At 36.8% G+C, this 23764-nt stretch overlaps 1 long non-coding RNA gene across 1 annotated transcript; it reads left to right on the top strand.

Moving 5' to 3' along the window:
- Window positions 1-2819: 2819 nt before the first annotated feature.
- Window positions 2820-23148, top strand: LOC116087718. Its single transcript, XR_004117581.1, has 2 exons — window positions 2820-2917; window positions 22908-23148. It is a non-coding gene; the product is annotated as an uncharacterized LOC116087718 (long non-coding RNA).
- Window positions 23149-23764: the final 616 nt, after the last annotated feature.

The raw sequence follows: 23764 nt of genomic DNA, 5'->3' as shown, positions 1-23764 counted from the left end.
ATTACTCAGACAGTCATATAGTTGTGGCCTTAAGAAATTAAACTGTAAAATTAGTCATATCATCATATTTTTTATCTAACAGTGTGATAGAATGTTTTCTACCTGAGATATATGTTTTAATATGTAATATATGTGTTGAATAAAAGTTTATTGGTTGAGTATGGCAAATATTTCTTAATCAAAAAAGTAAATATAAAAGAGCCTTGTCTATTTTCTTGGGTGAAAAATGTCTCCATTATTTGGGGCCTTGAACTATTGTACCACCCAAAATCAAAAATTCATTTATTGTTTTCTTTGCATTTGTCACATCAGTTGTTGTGGTTTGTCATGGTATTGACACTCTGAACTTTAATTTTTTGGTGAGCATTGAATAGAAACCTGACTATTTTGTATTTTATTTATTTTGGTCTTTACAAAAATACAACACACATATCATTCAGAGCCCCAAAGAAGTAGAATTAGGAGACTGTAGTTTTGAAATGAATAGCATGTAAAATTAATTATTTACATTGATTTAACTCAAGAATTTCAGCTACTTTTGTGAAAGTATAGAGAGTTTTGGAATGAGGTAATTCAATTTACACATTTCCAATTGACTATGTTTCTGACATGATATAAATTTGTAGAAAACATACTTTGAACGTTGAGTCTTTTCCCAAGCTACAGGTCTATACTACAATATTCCCTAATGATGTTGGTCCACAACAAATTGCTACACCTTCTAGTCAACTATGGATGGAACATTCAATGCTCTCTAGGATATGTTGATAACCCCACATTCTGTAGGCATTGTGCAGAAGTTCCCTCTGACATTAAAATCCTCTCTCTTGGAGAGAAGTTTGTTGCTTAGATAAAAGATGTTAAGTGGGAGGTAAAAGAACAGAATCTTGTAAAGAGAAGTAATACATTTCATCCTGCAGGGAAGCTTCATAAACGCAGGAAGTAAACACAATAGATTGAAGAGTTCCTTGAAACTGATCAGTTTCACTAGACCCCTTCATGAGCTGTCACCTATGCTTAAGTGGGCTTCTGGTGACAAGGGTACCTTTGGGTGACTTCCGCTTTTATAAATAACCCCTTGTCTGCACTGTTGTGACTCGACACAATAAAACTCATTGTTACACTGTGATGGATAGTTTTATGTTAACTTGACACAAACTAAAGTCATGTGAGAAAAGTGAACCCCCAACTAAAAAAGTGCCTCTTGGTCTTCATCCCCAACAACTGGAGCAGAGTCTGTCTCTAAATCTGTTGCCTGCCTGCAGATCCTATTCCCCTAACTGGGCTGCCTTTTCTGGCCTCAGTGGGACAGTACTGCAGTGATTTGATGTGCCCAGTGTGGGGTAAGGGTAGGGGTGGTGTGGGTGTTGGGAGTAGGTATTTTGTGTGGCTGTGTGGAGATGAGAAGGAGGGTAGATGGGCAGAGGATCTGTCGGGGGGGGAGTATTGGGAGGAGAGGGGTGTGATATTGGGATGTAAGGTGAATAAAAAAATATACAAAAATCTCAATTTGATTAATGAAGAAAGAAAGAAATGCCTCTATAAGACCATGCTCTAGGCAAGTCCGTAAGACAGTTTCTTATTTTGTGAGTGGTGGGGGAGGGTCCAGCTCACTATAAGTGATTTAGTCCCTGGGCTGCTGGTCCTGGGTTCTGTATAAAAGCAGCCTGAGTAAGCCATGTGAACAAGCCAGTAAGCAGCATGCTTCCATGGCCTTTGCATCAGCTCATGCCTTCAGGTTTCTGCCCTTCTTGACTTCCGTTCCTGACTTCTTCAGAAATGAACTACAATAAAGAAGGGTAAGCTGAAAAACCCTTTCCTCCCCCCAACTTTTTTCTTTTTTTCTTTCTTCCTTTTTCCTTTTTTTTTTTTTTTTTTTTTTTTTTTTTTTTTTTTTTTGTCATAGTATTTCATCACAGTGATAGAAACCCTATCTAATCCATACATCATTTTGGAATTTGGCAGTATACGTCCTTATTTTGGTCTGTCATCAGCTTACTAGGTGGGTATCAATTTGTTCCCATGCCCACAGGATTAGTGTCACATAACAATAGGAGGAGTACATAAATTACATTTCCAACTTACAACAATTTCAACTTCTGGTTGATTATTGGCACATCCCCAACTTCACTTCTGTCTTGGGGTCAGCATAAAACATAAACTGGGAAACATTTTCTTTTTTGGTGATGCTCAAAATAATGTTTTATCAACAACTCTTTATCCCATTCTTATCATTTCCTCTGCTATTTTGTGACTTTTTACTTCTACTTGTTAAGTCATATTGGCCTTGCTTCAGAGATCACACCTAATTACCAAACTTAGGATAGTTTTCAGACCTGGACTCTTTGCCTGTTGGTAGCATTTGGGTTCATAATGAGTAGCAAAGCACTTCTAGTAAAATATTGGATATTGACAGAAATGAATATATTTTATAGACATGGATAATGGAAATAGACTTGATACAAGACTTGAAAAAAAACAATCTTAATACCACGATTTTTGGGATGAACTACTGAGTATTAGAGACATTTATGTCAGAAAACAGGAGAAACAAGAGTGTGAGAAGAAAACAAAACAGGTCTACATATGCTGATTTTGGGGTACCATCTTAAAAAAAGAACAACCAAGGAATGCCCCATTGTGATGGGAGGGCGATGGCACCTCCTAATTTTTAAGGGAGAGATTGAGATGAGACATATGAATTTAGCAATTATGAATGTATAACTGTCACAGAAAGTTATTTGTGATGTCACACAAGAGAAAGAGCAGATAAAAGAAGACAAAGACTGAAGTAGCGTCTGGGTGTTCAAGCAGCTGTAAGAGAAGCAAGGAAGAAGAAACCCCATAAAACCTGACGGCACAGGTTTAGTGAGGTGGAAGAAATCACAGAATTTCAAGAGGCAAAGAATGCTGAAAGGTACTGAGAGGGCATTGCATGGAGCAGCACAGGGAACAAGGGGAGCTGTCAAGGACACTTTCAATGGAATGGTGGGACAATCTAGGGAAAGTTGAGGAGACAGTGGTAGTAACATTGGTTAGACAGTATTCTGAATACCATGAGACATTTCAATATAGACACCAATCTGAGAATAAAGGGCAGGCTTCTAGTGTTAAATCATCTCAAACTTTACTTCTGCAAGAGGTTAAAAGATCAAGTCACAGATTACAAAATTAATGTCTTACATTTTTCTCATAATATGGTCACATAAGAATAACTAGCAGTTTTACCTCGGATCTAGGATGATCATTTGGTTCGAGAAGTCTAACTTAATTACCACTGTTACAGAAATAAATTTTAAAAATGCAGATGGAAAGCCAGGGCTGAGCATAAATAGAGCGACCAGTTATTTTTTGAGATTACAGTGTCATATTTATATTGTGAGAGAAAAGGAGATTAAATTTTTAAAAACTGAGAAACTGTAATTAGTGAAGAAATTTCCCCTAATTTCTGAATGTCTGTGAGCTAGATGTATTGCATTATGAGCATAAAATAAGAGTCACAGAAATACACTTTTGTGGCTGTGGTAGCTAAAATTTAAAATTTTCTGCTGATTAAAGAAGATTGAATATATACAATGAAGACAGAGTATAGAAATTCTAATTTAAAGGGTTAATCTCTTTCATATGCCCAGGATAGAAAACAAATGCTAAGTTGAGTTCTACACCAATACGGCTCAGGCCTGTTGTGTACTCTGATTTTTCTTATCTTTTATTGGCTTCATCTATAGAACAATCTCTCCTACCTTCAGCATAAATTATGTAGGTCTAGGTCTTGCCCTTGATACCTCATGCTGCATGGACCCAGGATTTAGAGGAGCCCATTGTAAGAGTGAGTGCCTTGTTGCTGCCAAATTCTGAGGAAAAAGCTCTCCCAGTGCTAAGTACAGAACATGAAACCCAATAGAAACAGGGAAGAACAAGGATCCCTTGTGGGTCATCTATTGACTATGCTTAGCATCATATCAGCTGGCAATGGGAAACTACTTACAAGCTCATATCCATTATTACAGAAAAAAAGTAGAATGAGTTTATATCAGAGTATTTCAAACCATTTCAAAACTTCCTATTACTTTCCCTATTAATGAAACTTTTCAAAAACCTAGGAATCTCTGTTTAAGTAAGCTCATTTATGTGTTCATTGAAAATCTTCACTTTAGCCTTAATTCTTCATGTATCCATCTTGTATTGCACTCTCACCTTTTCTTCTAAGATTTTCATCAGTAATTGAATACTGCCCGGAAGATTTTGGTTGTTCTCAGCTGCATTTTATTAATTTATTTTACTCTGGAATTTTCTGTTCTTTTCTTTTTGTATTTCATATTGGATACTTTCTATTAACACATATTGAAGTTCACAGGATATTTTTTTTCTTTCCATGTTGTCAAATCTCCCTTCAAGCCCATCAAAAGGATTCTTCTAGTATTTCCATTTGCATTCTCTCTAGGTGTACTTTGCTTACATTATTCATCTGATCATGTGTGATATCTATTTTTTTTTACTATATATCTTAATAAATGTTAATTGTTTTTATTGTAAAGGATTATTTTAGCTATTCTTGACTTTTCTGTTTTACCATATGAAGTTATGAATTGTTCTTTCATGGTCTGTAATTGTGTTGGAATTTTGATGTGAATTGCATTGAATTTGGAGTTTGCTCTTGGTAAAATGGCCATTTTCACTGTTAATCCTACTGATATATAAGCATGGGAGATCTTTCCAGCTTTAGATATCTTCTTCAAATTCTTTTTTTATTGGATATTTTATTTATTTACATTTCAAATATTATCCCCTTTCCAGGTTTCCCCTCTGCAAACCCCTTTGTCTCATCTGCTCTCTCCCTGCTTCTAAGAAGGTGATCCCTCACCCATCCACCCACTCCCACATCACTGCTCTGGCATTCCCCTACTCTGGGGCATCGAGACTTCACAGGACCAAGGGCCTCTCCTCCCATACCAGATAAGGCCATTTTCTGCTACTTATGGAGATGGAGCAGTGGATCTCTCCATGTGTGCTCTTTGGTCAGTGGTTTAGTCCCTGGGAGCTGTGGAGGAGGGGTCTGGTTGGTTGATATTGTTGTTCTTCCTATGGGGTTGCAAACCCCTTCAACTCCTTCAGTCCTTTCTCTAACTCCTCCATTGAGGTCTCCATGCTCAGTCCAATGGTTGGCTGTGAGCATCTGCCTCTGTATTTGTCAGGATCTGTTAAATCCTCTCAGAAGACCCCTATAACAGGCTCCTGTCAGCAAGCATTTGTTGGCATCCACAATAGTGTCTGGGTTTGGTGTCTGTATATGGGATGGATCTCCAGGTGGGGCAGTCTCTGGATGTCTTTTCCTTCAGTCTCTGCTCTACACTTTGTCCCCATATATCCTTTAGACAGGAGCTATTCTGAGTTAAAAAGTTGGAGATGAGTGGATGACCCCATCCCCCAAAAGTGGGCCTTACTTAATCTCAGGATATGGTCTCTACAGGTTCTCTCTCCTCTTGGGCGTTTATGCTAATCTCATTCTACACTTAAACAAAAACATCATGACTGAAGTTTACTCTCTTTTCACTCCTCCTTGTTCCCTCCTTCCATCTCTCCTCTCCCAACATCTACTCCTCCATTTTCCTTTAAAAAAAAAAAAAAGAGCAGGTTCCCCCAGGAATATTAATTGAAAATGGCATGACACAATAAAATAAGACTAGGAACAAACTCTCATACCAAGGCTAGATGATACAAACCAATAATAAAGAAAAGGGTCCCAAGCACAGACTAAAAAGTCAGAGATACCCACACTCTTACTGTTAGGAGTCCCACAAAACCACAAAGCCACACAATCACAACCAAATATATGCAGAAGATATAGATCAGACCCATGAAAGTTCAACAATTGTCACTTCAGTCTCTGTGAGCTCTTATGAGCTCTGCTTAGTTAATTTATTTAGAGTAACCTACTCACTTGATCAAAAGCCATCCAGGTAAGACAGAGTGCTAGATCTTACATAATGTTGGCTAAAATTTTATTTATCCAGGTTTCTTTTGCATGAGTCAGTCAATCCAGTTGCCCAGGGACTTTATCAGCACACAATTTCTTTAAATCAAATTTCTACTTTTTAGCATTGGGCCCTATTTAGGAAGTATGAATTATAGTCTTGGACCTGCCAGAAATTAAGTTGGAAGCTTTGAATCCTCATTAGTCTTTCTGTTTGTTCAGTTGTACTTAGATTCAGTCTTAAACACAAACATATAAATATTTCATGTGTTTGACTTTTTTCCCATTAAAGTGTATACTACTGTTCATTGAAAAACTTCTTTTTAGAATGATGGCTTCTTATTTTAAAGGAAATCTTTCACTTTACTAGACTCCCAAGTTCATGTGTCTTCTGCTTTTCCTTATTCCAGCCTTACTCAAATGTCATTGCTCTCAACCATCATTGATCAGACAATCATGTCCTCTCAGATTTACTGTCTTCTGTGGATTTATACTTCCCTTGTCTCTTGCTATTATGGTGTTCCCTTATTTTATCCCTAGATATCAAAAATATAGATTTCTAAAGATTTTCTGATGCTGACCTGAAAATATCCCTGAACTCCTGGTTTCATATATTCCAATAAAAGAAGCATTTTTTACCTGTCTCCTCCTCCTCCTCCTCCTCCTCCTCCTCCTCCTCCTCCTTCTCCTCCTCCTCTTCCTTCTTGTTAAAAGTCTGCTCTCTATTCCACAGGTCATATATTCTAGGAACCTCACAGAGAAACTTCCAAGCAGAGGTCTCATCCCTTACTTTTATTCACATCATTTGCAGTTTTTAATCTTACAGTAAATTATTGGGTCATAAATACAATATCTTCATTTCAATAGAGTAGTTACTAGTGGCAATAAATTATATTGAAACTAATATTTCTTTTGGCTAATAAAATGATACAAAGTAAATGCTTGATAAGTGTTCAATAAGTGAAACAATGAATTATGGAAGAAGACATTATTCAGATTTGGTACTAGAAAAGGAGAGAAGGTTCAGAAATATACTAACATTTAATGGGTGCCATATATGTTGTTAAAGGTTTACTATATTGAGATTAATATATTGCTTAAGGATAGGAATTACACTTTTATTTTTACATTAATTGTATGAATGAGAACATATAAGATTTCTTAGATAAAAAAGTTCATAAAAAGATGGATACAATCATTGGCACAGTAATAAGAGGTTGTAAGAAAAATAAGGACTATGAGGCTACTCTCTTCACTCTTGAAAATAATATCATGGCCACCAGCCATAACCTTTTGTAACACATTATTGTTATAAAGTTGGGATAAGAGGATCTAAGTCTATTTTGTATAACATATTTGTTGGTGTGTGAATTGACAGTTCATGAAGAATTGATGAATAACATTTGTTTCGATAATCAGAAATTATTTGTGGTATTCTGATCTTATGTAAACTAAACAAACCATACTTTTATTCACAGTACATACATGATACTGTATGTCAAAGATGACTTGTAGAGTCCAGATGATAAACTGCAGAGGATTATAGTAGAAAGTGAATCCAGGATGGAGAGTTAAAATTACCTCATTTATACTTTTTCTTTTCATTCAAATTTCAATGACTTATTTTTCAAATTTCAAACATCTTCCTGTGTGCTATCATATTCACAACTGAACAAATACTTGACTAATGTCAGTCCAGCGCATGTCTTGTTGATTTACCATCTAAGGCACACAGAGTGATTTTCATCTTTGTCTCAACAATATTAGCTTTATGAGATCTATATTCCCTGTTTCAGCAATTCCATCTTGTTTTTATAAAACAATGGAGACAGAAAGCAATAAAATATTTAATACCTGCAAACAATGTATAAATATGCTTCAAAAGTGTGCTAAGAGTTTCTAGTCATAAATGTTATGTCCTACTTATGGAATATATATATATACATATATATGTATGTATATGTATATGTATATATATATATATATATATATATATATATATATATCCTCTATTGATATAAATTTGAACCACATGAATCTACATGTGTATTTTTGTGTGTTTGTGTGTGTGTGTGTGTGGCTGGCTAGATTTATCCTTTAAACATTATGTTCTTTTGACATAATTTATAGAAAAGACTTTGTTGTAGAAAAGTGTAATTATAAAAATTAAGAGCGTACCTATATAAAATTATACTTCACAAATCTATTCTTTGAAAATTATTCTTTAAAACTTTGGTTTCTCTTCATGAGCTCACTATATAGAAAGATTCTCTGTGCATTTTGACAGTGATCAAAATTTCAGAGAAGAGCATACCAATTGGTTATGTAATATCAAATTATCAACTTTGAAAAGCATATATATGTAATATTATATAGACTAGAGCAGGCTAAATTTTAGGGATATACATGTAGACACACACATGCACACAGACACACACAGACATATATATGTATATATATTATATTTATATATATGCAATAACAATTAATGAAAAGGGATCATAAATTTGAAGGAGAGTAGGAAGGGGTATATGGGAGAACTTGGGGAGATGAAAACAGAGAGAAATGTAAATATACTATGATCTCAAAAATAAAATAATGTCATTGATATGAAAATAAAATAATGTTAATAATTACAATGATCATTTTTTAGTTACATTGATATGTAGGCATTCATTTTCTCTTCTGTCTTTGGAAGGTATGTTTCATGTTAAAATTTTTAAATAAATTATAAGGGTGAGAATTACCCTGTCTATGATATTGGATGTTTATTTCCATTTTCACTCAAAGACTTCTTAGTATTTTACAAACTTTATCCCACATGAACTTCTAAGGCAATGTTTCTCACCTCCTTGGAGGTGTCAAACACCTCTTTCCCAGGGATGCCACAAGCATATTAGATTCCTTATGATACATAATAGTAGCACAAATACAATTAAGAAGTAGCAACAAAATAATTTAATGGTTGGGGGTCACAGCGTGAGGAACTGTATATATTAAAGTGTTATAACATTCACAAGGTTGGAAACCACAGTTCTAAGCCATCGTTTCTTTTGTATGAGCCCAGCAGATACTCATGTATCTTTATTTTTCTGATCCTCAGTTGCATACTCTTCCTCTCTGTCTCTCCCAATTCTCTTTTCTTAGAATTTTGGGTTTTCTTGTCTCCTTTCACATTATCCTCTCTGGAAAGGACAAATGATTCACTTTCATCTTTTAACATAGGACAATGAGTGTGATACTTTAGGAAAATAATTTTCTAGTTTATTTCTTAATTACCAGTTACAAACACTTGAGTCATTTTGGTTAGCAGTAAGTGAAAGAAATTATGTTTTTACCCATTTTGTTATTTTTTGTGAATTTTATTTACCTCCTCGCCATTCTTTCCCACATCTACATCCTTTTCTGTATCCTGTATACATTGAATCACAGAACATAGAAATACAAGTTTTACAAAGTATGTCCTTATGATTTTCCCAATTTTATTGGTGTCTGTTGTAAAGTTTCCATTTTCATTTCTAATTTTATAATATAGACCTTCTCTCTCTTTTGGCTAATTAGGTGGGGTGCTCCTCAGCCTTATTTATCTTTTCAAATCCCCAACACTTTATTCCATTGACTCCTGTGCTTTAAAATAATCTAGCATCTATAGTTATGTTCACAAACCATCCTCCTATTATTTTATTTAGTAGTGATGGATTGGACAAGAAACATTGAGAATAATGAAGTATACTAGGAACATGGTCCTCAATTCTCGCTTAATGTGCATCGTTCCTCCCTTGGCATTTAATAGGCAGGCAGGCCTCTCTTGCTTCAGTCTATTGCTGTTGGCTACCAACACTGAATAGTGTTTCTGGTTTATACAGTTCCCTGTGCGCACTTAAGTATTAATGAGATAGATTAACTACTCTTTCAATTAATGAACATTCCTTACTGGGAATAAAACCATTAAATTTCCTGTGCTACCCTACAAAGATACTTTGGAAGAAATCCAGAATAAACTCTGGAAGGGTCTGCGTGCGATTTGCCATGTGTCGGCTTATCATGTACTTACTACTAAATACTTGAGAATCTTAATGTTAAAAGCAGGTTAATTGGATTCAAACCGAGAAGATCAGTGGAGAGGATTTAGGAAAGAATATATCCATACACATGATGTATCATCTTGATTTTTCTCATGTTCTGTGATGTTCATCTGTGAGGTTAGATACATCAGCTATTTTCATTGACAGGAAACTAACACATGGATTGAGTAACATTCCTACAAGTTTAGACTTCTGTCCTGTTCATCTATGACTGTTGTTTTGGTGGGATTGTTTCTAACTGACTAATTCCACCTCTCATAAAAGGTTTTCCAACTATTAGTCTCCGACGGAAAAGTGTCACACTGAAGGAATATATGGAATAAGTTGTTTATAAGACCTCACATTCATGAGTCACTGATAGCTTCTCATGTAACAGGGAAAGAAAAGCTTGCTCTTTTGGATTGCTTGCCACAACCTTTATTTAAAATTGAATTTTAGTTATTCTTTTTAAATTTAATGAAATGTTTCATTTAAGACTTGTACATAATATGTATAATAATAATATAATAATACATGCATACATATATATGTACATACATACATACATACATACACACACATAATGTTGGGATTCAATCTATCTTTTTTCCTTCCCAATTTTATGTGCTATCTCCTTTTTCATTTAATAACCACTGAATTTATTTTGTATTTCCTGTGTGTGCATGGGTGTGGGACTACATACTGGAGCAATAGGAAGCCTTTCGGGGTCTGCAGCATGAAGAAAACTGACTCTCCCTCTCCAAGTAGTTGTGAATTGCCCATAGGCCCTCCGATCAGGTGGAAACTTCATGAGACCCTCTTCAAGCCATAGTAGGATTCTTTTCTAACTTGATCTTCAAGTTCTGTACGTACAGGCTGAGCTGCCTTGAGTCTGTATGTGCAGCTGCACTGTCAGATCAAGGAAATAGTGTTTGAATACAGGCACTGGAGTCCTCTCCCTGGCTCTTTTAATTTTTCTATCACTTCTGTTACAATCGCTGAGCCCTGGGGTAGGTTATCATTCTCTAATCTGCGGTTGAGTGAACCACAATATATTATTCTCTGCTTGTTGACAAGTTTTTATATTAGTCAACATGTAAATACAGTAATAATGTTGTAGGTTGAGAGAGGTACTAATCTATGAATATAAAACTATAAATATTACTCTGTCCATTTATCGCAATAGTAGTACTAAGGTTTTGCCTATAGCCAGTTTCAGAATTTTGGCACACTTAACTGTACTAGGCATTGGGTCAATATTGTAGAGTAGGCTTCAAGTACAGTCAGAAAATTGTTGATTATTCTCATAGCATTCCAGGTACTATTGCATCAGGTGTCGTATCTTTCTAGGGTTGTCATTATTTGAACATATTAAGTTCAGAGCTAGGTGAGATTGTTGGGTTTTTTTTCTCCGTCAGTAACATTCTTAGAGTCTTCCAGTGCCATGGAAGCTAGCCAGTGTGGACAAAGCTTCCAGGTTGGGACCAGTTTGATTTCTCCATATCTTATGACTGATATATGTGGTGTCTTCAATTACTAGGTCTTACCACCAAGTTCCGGAGTGTACTTAAGGATACGACAAAAGTCTGTAATATTTGATGAGAGTTTATGAGACCCCACTGACCAACAACTCAAAGATCAATAAGTTAAAACTGGTAATAATACACACACATACATACACACATACCTACCTACATACATATGTATATTTACACACACACACATATATATTTATAATATATAAAAGTCTCATTCCGAGGTTTGTCTTTTCATTCAAATGATGGTATCTCTTACTATACAAAAGCTTTTTAGTTTGATGAAGTCCCATTTGTCAATTGTTGGTCTTAATGCTTGTAGCACTCAGTCTTAAACAGAAAGTCCTTAACTGTTCTTATAAGCTTGAAGTATATTCCCTACTTTCTCCTCTTTCAAATTCAAGTCTTGGGTTGAAGTACTTGATAAACTGCAAGTTGAGATTTGTGAAGAGTGAGATATTTGTGAATTAGTGTTGCAGCCTGTTGAGCAATATTTATTGACAATTCTTTCTTTTCTCCAAAGCATACTTTAGGCTACTTTGTTAAATATCAGTTGGAACATGAGCTTATTCTTTTCTGTTGGTTACCATGTCCATTTTTTGCTCATATAGTGCTGTTTCTAATACAATGGTTCTCTAGTAATACTTGAAATCAGGAGTAGTGATACCTATTATTTTTCAGGATTTTTTTTGACTATACCCTTTTGTTGCTGTTTTTATGTGAACTTAGAGATGATTTTTTTCAGTCTCTGTGAAGAACTGTATTGAACCTACTATAGTTTTATAGGAATTGCTTTAAACTTACACATTTTAGGTAATATATTAGTATGTATTTTATTACTGTATAGTAAAACAGCAAGACCAAAAGAATCTTGGGAGGAGAGTGTTTAATTTTAACTTGCAACTCTGTGGTCACACTTTATTACTGAAGGAAGTCAGGGCATGAGCCTGAAGACAAGAACTGGAACTGAAGCTTTGGAGAAATGTTGCTTACTGGCTTTCTTTCTTATGGCTTCCTCAGCCTGTTGTTATCTTACACATTCCAGGACCACATGCTCAGAGGTAGCACACCCCACAATCATCTGGATCTTTTCACATTGCCTTATTTACTTTTCTATTTCTATGAAGAGATACTATGACTGAGGCAACATATAGAAGAAAGAATTATAGATGAATTATAGTTCAGAGGAAGGGTCCATGATCATCATGATAGGAAGCATAGCAGCAGGTAAGGAGAAATGGTTCTGAAACAGTAGGTTTAGAGCACACATCATGTATGAAAATAAGAGGTAGGGAGAGAGAGAGAGAGAGAGAGAGAGAGAGAGAGAGAGAGAGACAGACAGACAGACAGACAGACAGACAGACAGACAGACAGAGACAGAAAGAGATTTAAGAGAGAGAGACAGAGACAGAAAGAGATTTAAGAGAGAGAGACAGAGACAGAGAGAGACAGAGACAGAGAGAGACAGAGACAGAGACAGAAAGAGATTTAAGAGAGAGAGACAGAGAGAGAGAGAGAGAGAGAGAGAGAGAGAGAGACATGGAGGTCATCTCTGCCAGTGTTCTTGCTCTTTCTTGAAGGTAGGTATGGGGAAAGAGACACTGTGGGGCAAGAAGTTAGGGTTGCATTTATTACAATCACATTTACTTATCTTTATTCTAAGTTATTTTTCAGTAGTAGCTGCCCCTCTGTCTGAGTTCTTCTGAGGCTAGAACCTTCAGAGTCTCCGGAGTCTTTGGCAGTTTAGCACCTCATCTTAAAACAGTAGGGAATTAAGCAAAGTAGCCTTTGTTATCTCCACAGGAACTTCACTGCTCTGACTGAGAATTTAAATTCCCAGTCTGCAAGTGAAAGTCACAGGTACACTTTGAAAAGTGATTTTAATATCTATTTTCAAGTTCTTCTCCCACAATTCTCTCCAAAATTTTATTTCCTGCAAAAATTCTCTTCCTCAACACTTATGCATCATTCAGATGGTAAAAGTTTACAAATAAATTCAAATCATACATGAATAAAAAGTTTACAACAGAGAATCTTCATACACATTTTCATTAAGGCTAGTTATCTAGTTAAACATTAATTTTCTATCATTGGCTCCACAGGTTTATAGAAAGTTAAAATCCACAATTTTTGTGACCAGGTTATCATTGAAGTTTTGTAGAAACAAACCTAGTTAATATTTTATCTTCTGTCCTTGCACCTACAATAAATCATTAGTTCCATTTTTATGACCTTTTAGTTTATTGTTTTCCAACCTCTTGGAATGTGTTCTAAGTTGTAAATATCTGCTTTCTATATCAGAAGCAATTACCTTGTGATGAGAGAACACTGGCAGAGTTCTCATTGCAGATTTCATATCATAAAAGGCTTTAATATTAGTGTTATTACAAAAGGTTTAATAATTACTAGTACAATTTTAGGAATTCCTATAGGATCTTCAGTAAGAACTAAGAAATCATCTATTTGTCTACCATCACTACAAGACAGTAAATCTTTGTTGATCTGCACAAATATGCCCAAAACAGTAGGCTAATACCTAGTGATTCTTACATAACATTTAATAATAATAGGAAAGGCATATCAACTGGAAGAAGCAGTCTTGGGATGTAGTGTCTTTGAGACCTTGCCTCATAGAGCTCATTCATCATAAGCCATACAAAAGCCATGGGACACCTCCAGGATGGCCACTAGATGGCTTCTGGTGAGGAAAGGGGCAGGGGGGAGGTAGAAGAGAAAGAAAGAGAGAGAGAGGAGGAGGAGGAGAAGGAAGAGGAGGAGGAGAGAGAGAGAGAGAGAGAGAGAGAGAGAGAGAGAGAGAGAGAGAGAGAGAGAGAGAGAGAGAGAGAGAAGGAGAGAGAGAAGAGGGGAGAGGGAGAGGGAGAGAGAGAGGGAGGAGGGAGGGAGGAAGGGAAGGAGAGGGGGTTGAGACCTGAGAATGGTGGGTGTTTGAGCTCTTGAAGCATCAAAGCCTACTTCTAGTCCTCTTACTCCACATTCTCCAAAAACGCCACACTTCTGAAACAGTTCCACCTATTTGGGACCCAGGATTTAGATACATGAGCCTATTCAAACCACCACACACATCAATCATTAGTCAAGATAATACCACACAGAGGTGCCTAGAGGACAATCTTATAGGTATATTTCTCAGATAAAAGTACCAGATATGTCTAGGTTTGTGTCAAGTTGACAAAAACCAACTAGCACAAAGAGGGTGTCCATTTTCATAATATTTATTCTTCCATTCTACGATCATATGTTTTTTTGCCCACTCTCTGCTCTCCATTTTTCCCCTTTGGTATTAAAGTTGTAATTGTCTACCACTTCACTGATTAGAATTAGTTCAAGTTATTTTATTTATTTAGGGTTTCAGATTTTTATGTTCTTTTTGTTTTTGTGTTAGGGCATCTATCCAGAATTAACTGAGCAAAAGGGTGCTTCAGAGATTAGAGGTCTGGGTACTGCTTAACAGTCAACACATGGAGCTAGGAGAACTACTCAATGCCTGGGCTCGAGGAACTACAGAAGTTTGGACCTGGAATTCATGATCCAGGGATGACTTTTGCTATGAACTGGTTGACTTTGGGGCTGGCCCTAAGGAACTAGAACCTTGTGTACCTGTTGCCCACAGGAGCTGGAGCACCATAGAAGTCTGTGGCAACTCTTCAGAATCCTGGGGCCTGGGAAGGAAGCTTACGTGGTTCTTAAGTTGCTTTTGTCTGAGTATTTTACCACAGCCACAGGAAAAGTAACTAAGAGTTAATGTTAAGACAAATTCTTTATCAAATAAAAAATTAAAATTAAAATCTGAATCACAATCATTTTTTTAAGTGGGTTCCATGTAGATAAAGGACCTAAACAGAACAAGCAACGTTGGAAGTACCTAGAACAAAGTGTCATTGAGGCATTATGACAGCATGTAACTCTTAAACACGAATTTGAAAATCATAAGAAAAGAATGGAAATACTCTGCTATTATAGTATTTAACACATATAGGTATCAAAATTATTTTAGGCACAAAAATATTTTACATTATCTAACAAAATAATAATCAGAAGAGAAGAAAAGTGCCTCAAATACGAACAAAATAAATCAAAGCAGCAGAAAAATGGGCAAAACTTAATGTCTGGCGTCACATAGAAATACATGCAAGCAAATAAAGGAGGATGTATAACTTTGCTATTTATCATACATTTGTAAAATAAAACAAAATTCAGTGCAAACTTGAATTTACCAGGTTATAGATTTTAAAAACTAGCAATTCTGCAAGCTGTTGATGGAAATGCAAATTGTTGTGACCATTTTTATGCTAGCTTCTGCTGATAAGAGAATGTAATCAAGTTTGATCCAAGCAAAAATTTGAATAGATAAACATTGGTAATACCTCCAGTGCCATCCCTTGAACTATGGGATTAATGCAAAGTAACCCTATTCAATAATGAGAAATAATGCCTTAAGTCACTATTAATAATATGAATAAATTTCACCAACAAGTTTTTCTAATTATTTTACTTTTTAAGGTTATAAAATAATTACTTCACTTCTTCCTTTACTTCCCCCCTTTACTTTTCTAAATCCAGTCCATTTATACTCCTCCATGCTTTTTCATTAATTATTCCTATGCACACACATGCATGAATATATAATTCCTAATAATAGCTTTTGAGAAATGATATTTTCATCTTCATTACCTAAGAAGAAACAATGTAACCATTAGCAATCACTCTAACCTATTTTCCCTTCATTTTCCTACTAATCCTTTGCCCACTATTCATAGTCTTATACTCTAAAACAGGTTGTAGTAAAGTTGGCCACACTAAACACTCTTGTATTATATACTTTAAATGAGTTGCATACGTGAATTATACTTCATGAAGACTATTTTTAAAATGGAATAGGAACTACACCGATACATATATATTACATGATGCCATTTGGATGCAAAACACAGACTCATGTGTTCAAGTGTTTGGTCACTATCTGATCATGCTGTTTTGGAGAATGTGGAGTCTTGGAGAGGAAGTGGATCTGTCTAGGCAGATCCTGCTTCTATTCTGTTGGAATGTAGGGCTCTTCTGTGCAATCTGAAGCATGTTTTACAATATCCATAATATCCGTTTTGAGTTTTTTTTGTTCACTAAGAATAGAGTGAGCCAAAATAGAACAATAAATAGCAGGAGATAGGTGTTAGGCACATGGACATGGGGACAAATAAATATGAAGAGATAGAGATAGAGATAGAGATAGATAGAGAGAGAGAGAGAGAGAGAGAGAGAGAAGAAGAAGAAGAAGGAGGAGGAGGAGGAGGAGGAGGAGGAGGAGGAGGAGGAGAGAAGAGAAACGAGGTATTATCAAACCACATGGTTAAAACTGATTGGAAAAACCATGTTGAGGTAGTCAACTGGAGTTCCCATTAGAGGGAGTCCCTGTATGAGAAGAATGCCACTTGGATAAGACTTCCAAGTTAAGGAACAAATAATACCAGAAAGGAAGGACCATCATGTCAGGGAATCACAAACCTCCTTCAGAATGACTGAGCTCTCCCCATGTATTCCAGCTCTGATGGAGCTTTCTCCCCACCCTGAGCTTCCCATGGCTGACCTTCCAGCTTCTTTTTTAAGCTTTAGGTGTTTTAGGTCAAGGGATAAACAATAATTAGATCAGTGGAATGTGGGTTACCTATTTTCAAGGTCTTGCTTATTTGGGAGGTTGGAGAGGAAGCCCAACTCCAGATAGGAGGAAGCCCAACTCCAGATAGGAGGTCTTGGAAGATACTTTGAGATAAATGTGCCTTTGTTTGAAGTGATGGGTGAGGTATAACCCTTCCTTTAGAGGCAGTTTCTCAGTTAGCCCAAAGTTCACACACCAATTTAACAGTAAAACATACATTACAGTGATAATGAGGAGCTCCAGTTGCAAATTCTCACTAGCACAGAGCTGACCACTGCCATGCCTTCCTCGTCATACTAGACACATCTACTTAAAAGAAACATATTCATTTCTCAGTGGCTTCTTGTCTGGTATTTGGTCAGGTTTAGTATGTTTACTAAACATGGTTTCTATAGAATACTGATAAACTATAATCAAAAATATATTCACACACACACACACACACACACATATCTGTTCCAGGTTATTGAACAACTTAGGGGACAGACACAAACTCAATGGACATAGAAGGGACTTAAAATTTTTTCCATCTAATTTCATAAATGTCTTTTTAAAGAAGTAAAAACAGATAATAGCATTTAAAATTTGTCTAACTCATCATAAGGTTTGATTATTTCCTTTATGCTTATACACATGCATATGCACATGCATTTATATTTTTGTGTGAATCCTGTCTGCCCATTCATATTGGTGTCCTTGTCCACCCTTCAAATCTCTGAACTATTATTAAAGTTTGATTTTTGCTCATATGGCCCTAGTCTCTGCATTTCTCACTTAGTCATCACAAGAGTCTTACTCTCATATCCCTTTTGACCAATGAGGGGAATGAGTTCTAGGAAAGTGAAATAACCTTCATGGTCACGGGGCTGAAACTGGAAGGCTGGCAGTGGGACTAAAGAGCTCGCACTATTAAGCACCACACTTTGCAAATATTGAAACTACTTGAGTGTGCAACTCCTGTGTTTATCATATAATGTCACCTTCATTTCTATCAGGTAGGGAAAATATGAAATGGATACTGTGGATAAAATGCATGCACTAGCTCTTTTAGGGTCATTTGGATGTATATTCTAGTGTGCAGAGAAAAATAGCAGAATTCCTTGGGGCCACTTGGGAAGTCCACATCTTATTTTATGAGTTGATTTTATCCCATGCATTCATTCATCCACTGACGTGTCTGATCATTTTCACACAACCCCCTTCTGAAAAGGTCTGCATTGAATCAGCCCATCCTATCAACTTCTAACATTCTCATTTCATACCCGTAACTTCCATTTTAGTCTATTTTTATTTATACAGAATGATAGAGTGAGGACGAAGTGAAGGAATTCGAGTTGATAAAATCATAAAATTCCATGTCTCTAGTACTTGGGTATCTACCTTTAACTAATTCACTAATGTGAGAAATATCACCCCTTAAAAATTAGGATACAATATAAACAGCTAAGGACCAAGAAAGCTCACTTTCAATTATTTGACTCAATACTGAACATCGAGAATTCAGGAAGTATGATTCACTCGAGTTTCTGCTTCCAGTGACTACACTGTTCATACCTGTTCTGAAGAAGTAAAGATTATCTCTCCAGGATCATGATAGCAATAGTATTTAGAAATGGTAGTGCGGGAAATATACATCTGTTTTAAATATAGACTACTCAAGACACAAAGTCAACTTGTTCTAAGTACTTGTCATCTTATTGGTCCATGTAAGATACACAGGCCCAGGTGTGAGAACAGAGGGAGAAAACAAGGTTGAACTTGAATTACTTCTCCTTTAACGCTAATACCAAAGATAGATTATGAGCTTTTTGTGGAAACTGAGTCATCTTGGTCTCAGAGGTTTTTGTTTGTTTGATTGATTGATTGATTTCATTTTTATTTATGTATTGGCTTACCTCAAACGACTTCCCCAAAGAAAGCTTCCAGGCTACTTGTCATACTCCTATGGCATGTTCAGAACAGGACCAGCAGAAAATTATAAGAGCCCTCCATTTGAAAATAGAGGCTTGGTCCAGGGAGTACTAGATGTGTCAAAACGTACCATGGTGTACACCTCTTACTCTATCTTGGAGCGAGCCTATGAAGAGGACAGAACCAGTCACTCAGCGTTGCTGAGTAGGAAAGAGTAACCTGCATGAGGAATCTCCAATATGCCACGTTTGCCTGTGGCTGCATACCTAGTGCATTCTAGCTCTAGAAAAAACTATCAACACCATTGGACCTCACTCAGCAACCAGCTTTACCAGCCATAAAGGCTGACATTTAATCTCCACTTGCCTTTTGCCTATATCTTTCCCCAGTGGGTCTTAAACACAACGGGGGGGGGGGTAGAAAAATGATGATGCATGGCCCCACCTAAAATCTTGACACATAATATCATAGGGAAAATCAATAGGAGGAGGTAACTAGAAAAAGAGTGAACCAGTAAGGGAAAAGGCACTCCAGTCTTATTCCCAGTTCTCAGGAAGCCTGTGGATAAGAACAAAGCACGTGGGAACACGGTGAAGAAAAGAAAGTGTGTTATTTTTAAAAGGCTTATTGAAGGAAATAATAGTAACAGAAAAATCAATAAAGTGCATGATGCAGAATAAAAAAGCAATGAAGTCTGGGGTGAAGGCAAACACGCTTGTATTCACCAGAAGGAATCATGGGACCAATAACAATTATGTGCTTTTTATTATACGAACAAATAAAATGTTTCCAATTGAAACCACTGATCCCAATAACATTGAGTGCTTCAGAAGCACAAGCATTCAGCGTTTGTTTTCTTCTTCTTCTTTTTTTTTAAATCAGCTCAATGCTTACAGTATATTATCAATATCAGTAAAGTGGTATCTGCTGGCAAAGGAGGTGAACTGAGAATCATAATGCCAATTATGTCTTCGACTGTGGGTAAGCAATGTTCTCTCAGCAGTGTCCCTGAAAGGGGTTATTTTTTTACTAGCCTGTCAAAAAAGGAAACCAGACAAAGCTTTTAATTTGTTTTCTCCCAAGAACAGAAGGGGGAGACTATAGGAATATGGTCGAACTCCATCACCAAAAGAGTGAAAATTATGCATACCATAGTAAAAATTATGATGTCTCAGAACACAAGATAAATCTTACATTTTCCTTCAACATCAAACCTATAGGTTCCCTGTGCCATTTGGGTTACCAGTCAGTCTGACAGGATCTGGAATCACCAAGAAAGAAAGAAGTCATGCCTCCTGACACACCTAGGTGTGATTGCTCAGACTCTGGGAATGCTAGTGATAGACTATGTTGATTGGATGAATAGGTAGGAAGAAGGTGCATACTAACAGTGGGTAGTGCCAGTCCAGTTGGAATCATGCGTTGAATAAAAGACAAAAGTAAACCAATTCTGATTTCCAAGGCTTCCCTTCCAGAATGTCTGTTCCCTGGAACTTTGAGACAAAATAAGCCCGTTCTCCCTTAACTTGTCTTTGTTAGAGTATTTGATCACAGAAACAGAAGAAAATAAGGTGATCTCCAAAGAGAGGACTCTAAGAAACCCATTGGTAAGGAACCTGATTCTGTGGCTTGTTGTTGGTCACTTCTGCTGACTGCTGTTCAATTTATTGATTTCTTAACCCCTTCCTTCTCCCACCATCATTTTCAGGTTTGCGGGTAGGTTTTACCCCATGGTCTGTCCATCTGTATGTATTAACCCACCCAAATCTGTGAGAAGTGACCCCTTCCTTCCTCTCTGGCATGGTGTCAGAAGAACCTACTTCACTCTGGATATCTTTATTCAGACATTGCACCCTTTTAGTTGAAACAGCTTCCGCCTAGGTTTAGCTCTAAGGGGTCTACCTCCCTCCATCAGATTCTACTTTGAAACACACTGCTGTGGGGAAGTTCGAAGCCCCCTTTCCTCTGCAGTGAGGAGGAATCAAGGTTCAGAGAGGAAAACCATTGTCATCTTTGCATATTCTTGGCATCTGATGTTTATGGAAATGGAGTTTGGTTACATGAAAACATGAGGAGGGACTGATTAAATACGAGAGGAAGGAAAGGGACACCAGGAAATTCTCTGCTTCTGTCCCTTCTGCACGAAGACATTCCCAATCTGAAGTCTGTGTTTTCCTTTTTTTCCTTCTACTGGTTACTTATTCATCAAAATCCCGTCTCCTCCTTAAGTTTTCTTTCCATTTCGCCCCGTAGCCTTACCACAGAAAAGGAAATTCATTCTACTTCTGTGTTATGTAGTCATTTGAATATATTCTATTCTTGGTGGTGCCTATGGAAGAAAAAAAAATCTAGGCACATGTCCAGAATGTGGGAGAATTACAAGGAAGGGTGTTGAATACTGAGATTTTAGCAACTCAGTTGATAGGCAACATTGGTAGAGAGATGATGAACGAATGAAGGAACCAATGAGCAATGGGATACCATTTTCTTTAGTTCATCGGCAAGCATGCTGCTAGCTCACAAGAGCAGTAAAGAATCCTTGCTGAATGACTTGTAAGAAAATTATTCTTGCTGGGCAGTGGTGGTGCACGCCCTTAATCCCAGCACTTGGGAGGCAGAGGCAGGCAGATTTCAGCCTGGTCTACAAAGTGAGTTCTAGGACAGCCAGGGCTATACAGAGAAACCCTGTCTCAAAAAAACAAAACAAAACAAAACAAAAACAACGAAAAAAAAAAAAGAAAATTATTCTTGCCTAAACCAAAATATTTGAGGTCATTACTTTCTCCACTTCCATTTTTCCTGGAAATTCCATTCCTTAAATATCTCTCACGTCCTTGCTTCTCTGTTGTGATAGCATTTCCCATAGGACCTTTCAGTGTCTCTTAGCATTCTGCTTGTCAGTATGATCCTACATACTCATAGCTTATCCAGTCCCTTCTCCTACTACTGCTCAGACAGTGGTCTGCAGTACACAGAGTGAAATGGATGTGCTTACAGAGACAACCTTAGAAGACACGTGATGACTATTAGAGGCACACGATATACAACTATAAGTTAAAATCACCTGGGATGCTAATAAAGTGAATTGGAAAGAGATATGCATACAAAGCCCTTATCATTCATGATAACATCTGATGCTCAATAGCAGACTCCCCTGTGTAACGAAGGGGAACATTTTACAAGATTAAAATGTCTGGAGTATAGTTGGCGCACTGACAATGGCACTAAACAATTTTCCACAAGGGGTAGAAATCAAAGCAGATCTAATAGCAAGGACCCTGATGTGGTTCTATGACAAATAGGGGAAAGGCAGGGCTAAAGTAGGAAGGATGGCTCAGACTTGCAGGGGTGCCAGGTGACTCACATAATCCCACACAGTGTAAGTTTCTGCCTGACACTTTAACAACACAAATACTTCATTCTAACTGGTGTTAGCTTATTTTTCCCCCTTGGTCTTTCTGTTTCTATTTCCTACTGAAAACAAATAGCCTATTACCAACTCCTGATAGCAAATGGTGGCTTTAACTTCAGCTCTGGAGGCTGGATTTGGGGAACTGGTGAATCAGAGAGAGCTTTACTTCACATTCTAGTATAAAAGCATTCTTGGTGTTTCTCTTATTTCCCTGTTCCTTAGGAGGCTCAGCGGGGATCCGAATTTCAGTAGAAATACAAATGTTCTTGCAAACTGGGCCTTGATTAATCCTGATATTCCTTGCACGGGGTGAAATAGAGTCTTTTTTTTTTTCTTACAGTATAGACATCTTTGGAAGAGACTGACTTCTAACGCTGCTGATAGGAAGTCTAATTGGATTTTGAAGATTGTGTGGCATTCATTGGGGAAAAAAAAATCAAAGATACAGCAGACTAAAGACAAACAACATTTATTTATTTGTAACAGACTTTATTTCAAAAGAACCTTAAGCCAATGCCTGATTTGAATCTACATCAACACCTTTGACATATAAGTGTAAACAACATAAATCACTCATTTAATGCATTCTTCCTTTTTTTTTTAGCACAATAAATGTGGCCATTTTAAGTGTTCCTTGAGATTAAGTAATCCAGTTCAGCCTTTCTCTTTTCATGACTGCCAGACCTTTTTACATTGTGTCTGCTCTTTACCTATCAATTTATATTCTAGAAGAAATTAAGGGAACCTTATGGGAAGTTTCCATCTAAACTGTTTATATTTATCCTAATGGTTCCCCATAAAGAAATCTGTAAATTAAGAAAGAAAGAAAGATAGAGAGAGAGAGAGAAAGAGAGAGAAAACAAGCAAGCTTTTACTAAAATGCTGTCTATGAAGAATGGACATTATAACCCATACATACAGAATGGCTGAACACAACTCTGAAATAAAGATCTGATGATCCAAATATATAATTTTTAGTTTACTGAGTCAACCAATTTCAATACTATGTTGACAGTCACCTTGCTTCTTACATATGGGACCAGGAGCAGGCATCAAGCACTGCTTTTCCTTCTGCAACAGGGTGCCTTTACTTTCTACTTCCTGGTTAGGGTACATCTTGAGTCCAGAGTAAAATGGGCACTATCAGAATCCTTATCAAACATCATCAGATTCAGAGCTACCTGGAGCTGATAGAAG

This window comes from Mastomys coucha, unplaced genomic scaffold, assembly GCF_008632895.1.
Source record: "Mastomys coucha isolate ucsf_1 unplaced genomic scaffold, UCSF_Mcou_1 pScaffold13, whole genome shotgun sequence".
NCBI lineage: Eukaryota > Metazoa > Chordata > Mammalia > Rodentia > Muridae > Mastomys > Mastomys coucha.
The sequence above is the reverse complement of the archived record's forward strand: the minus strand, read 5'-3'. Positions and strand labels throughout refer to the sequence as shown.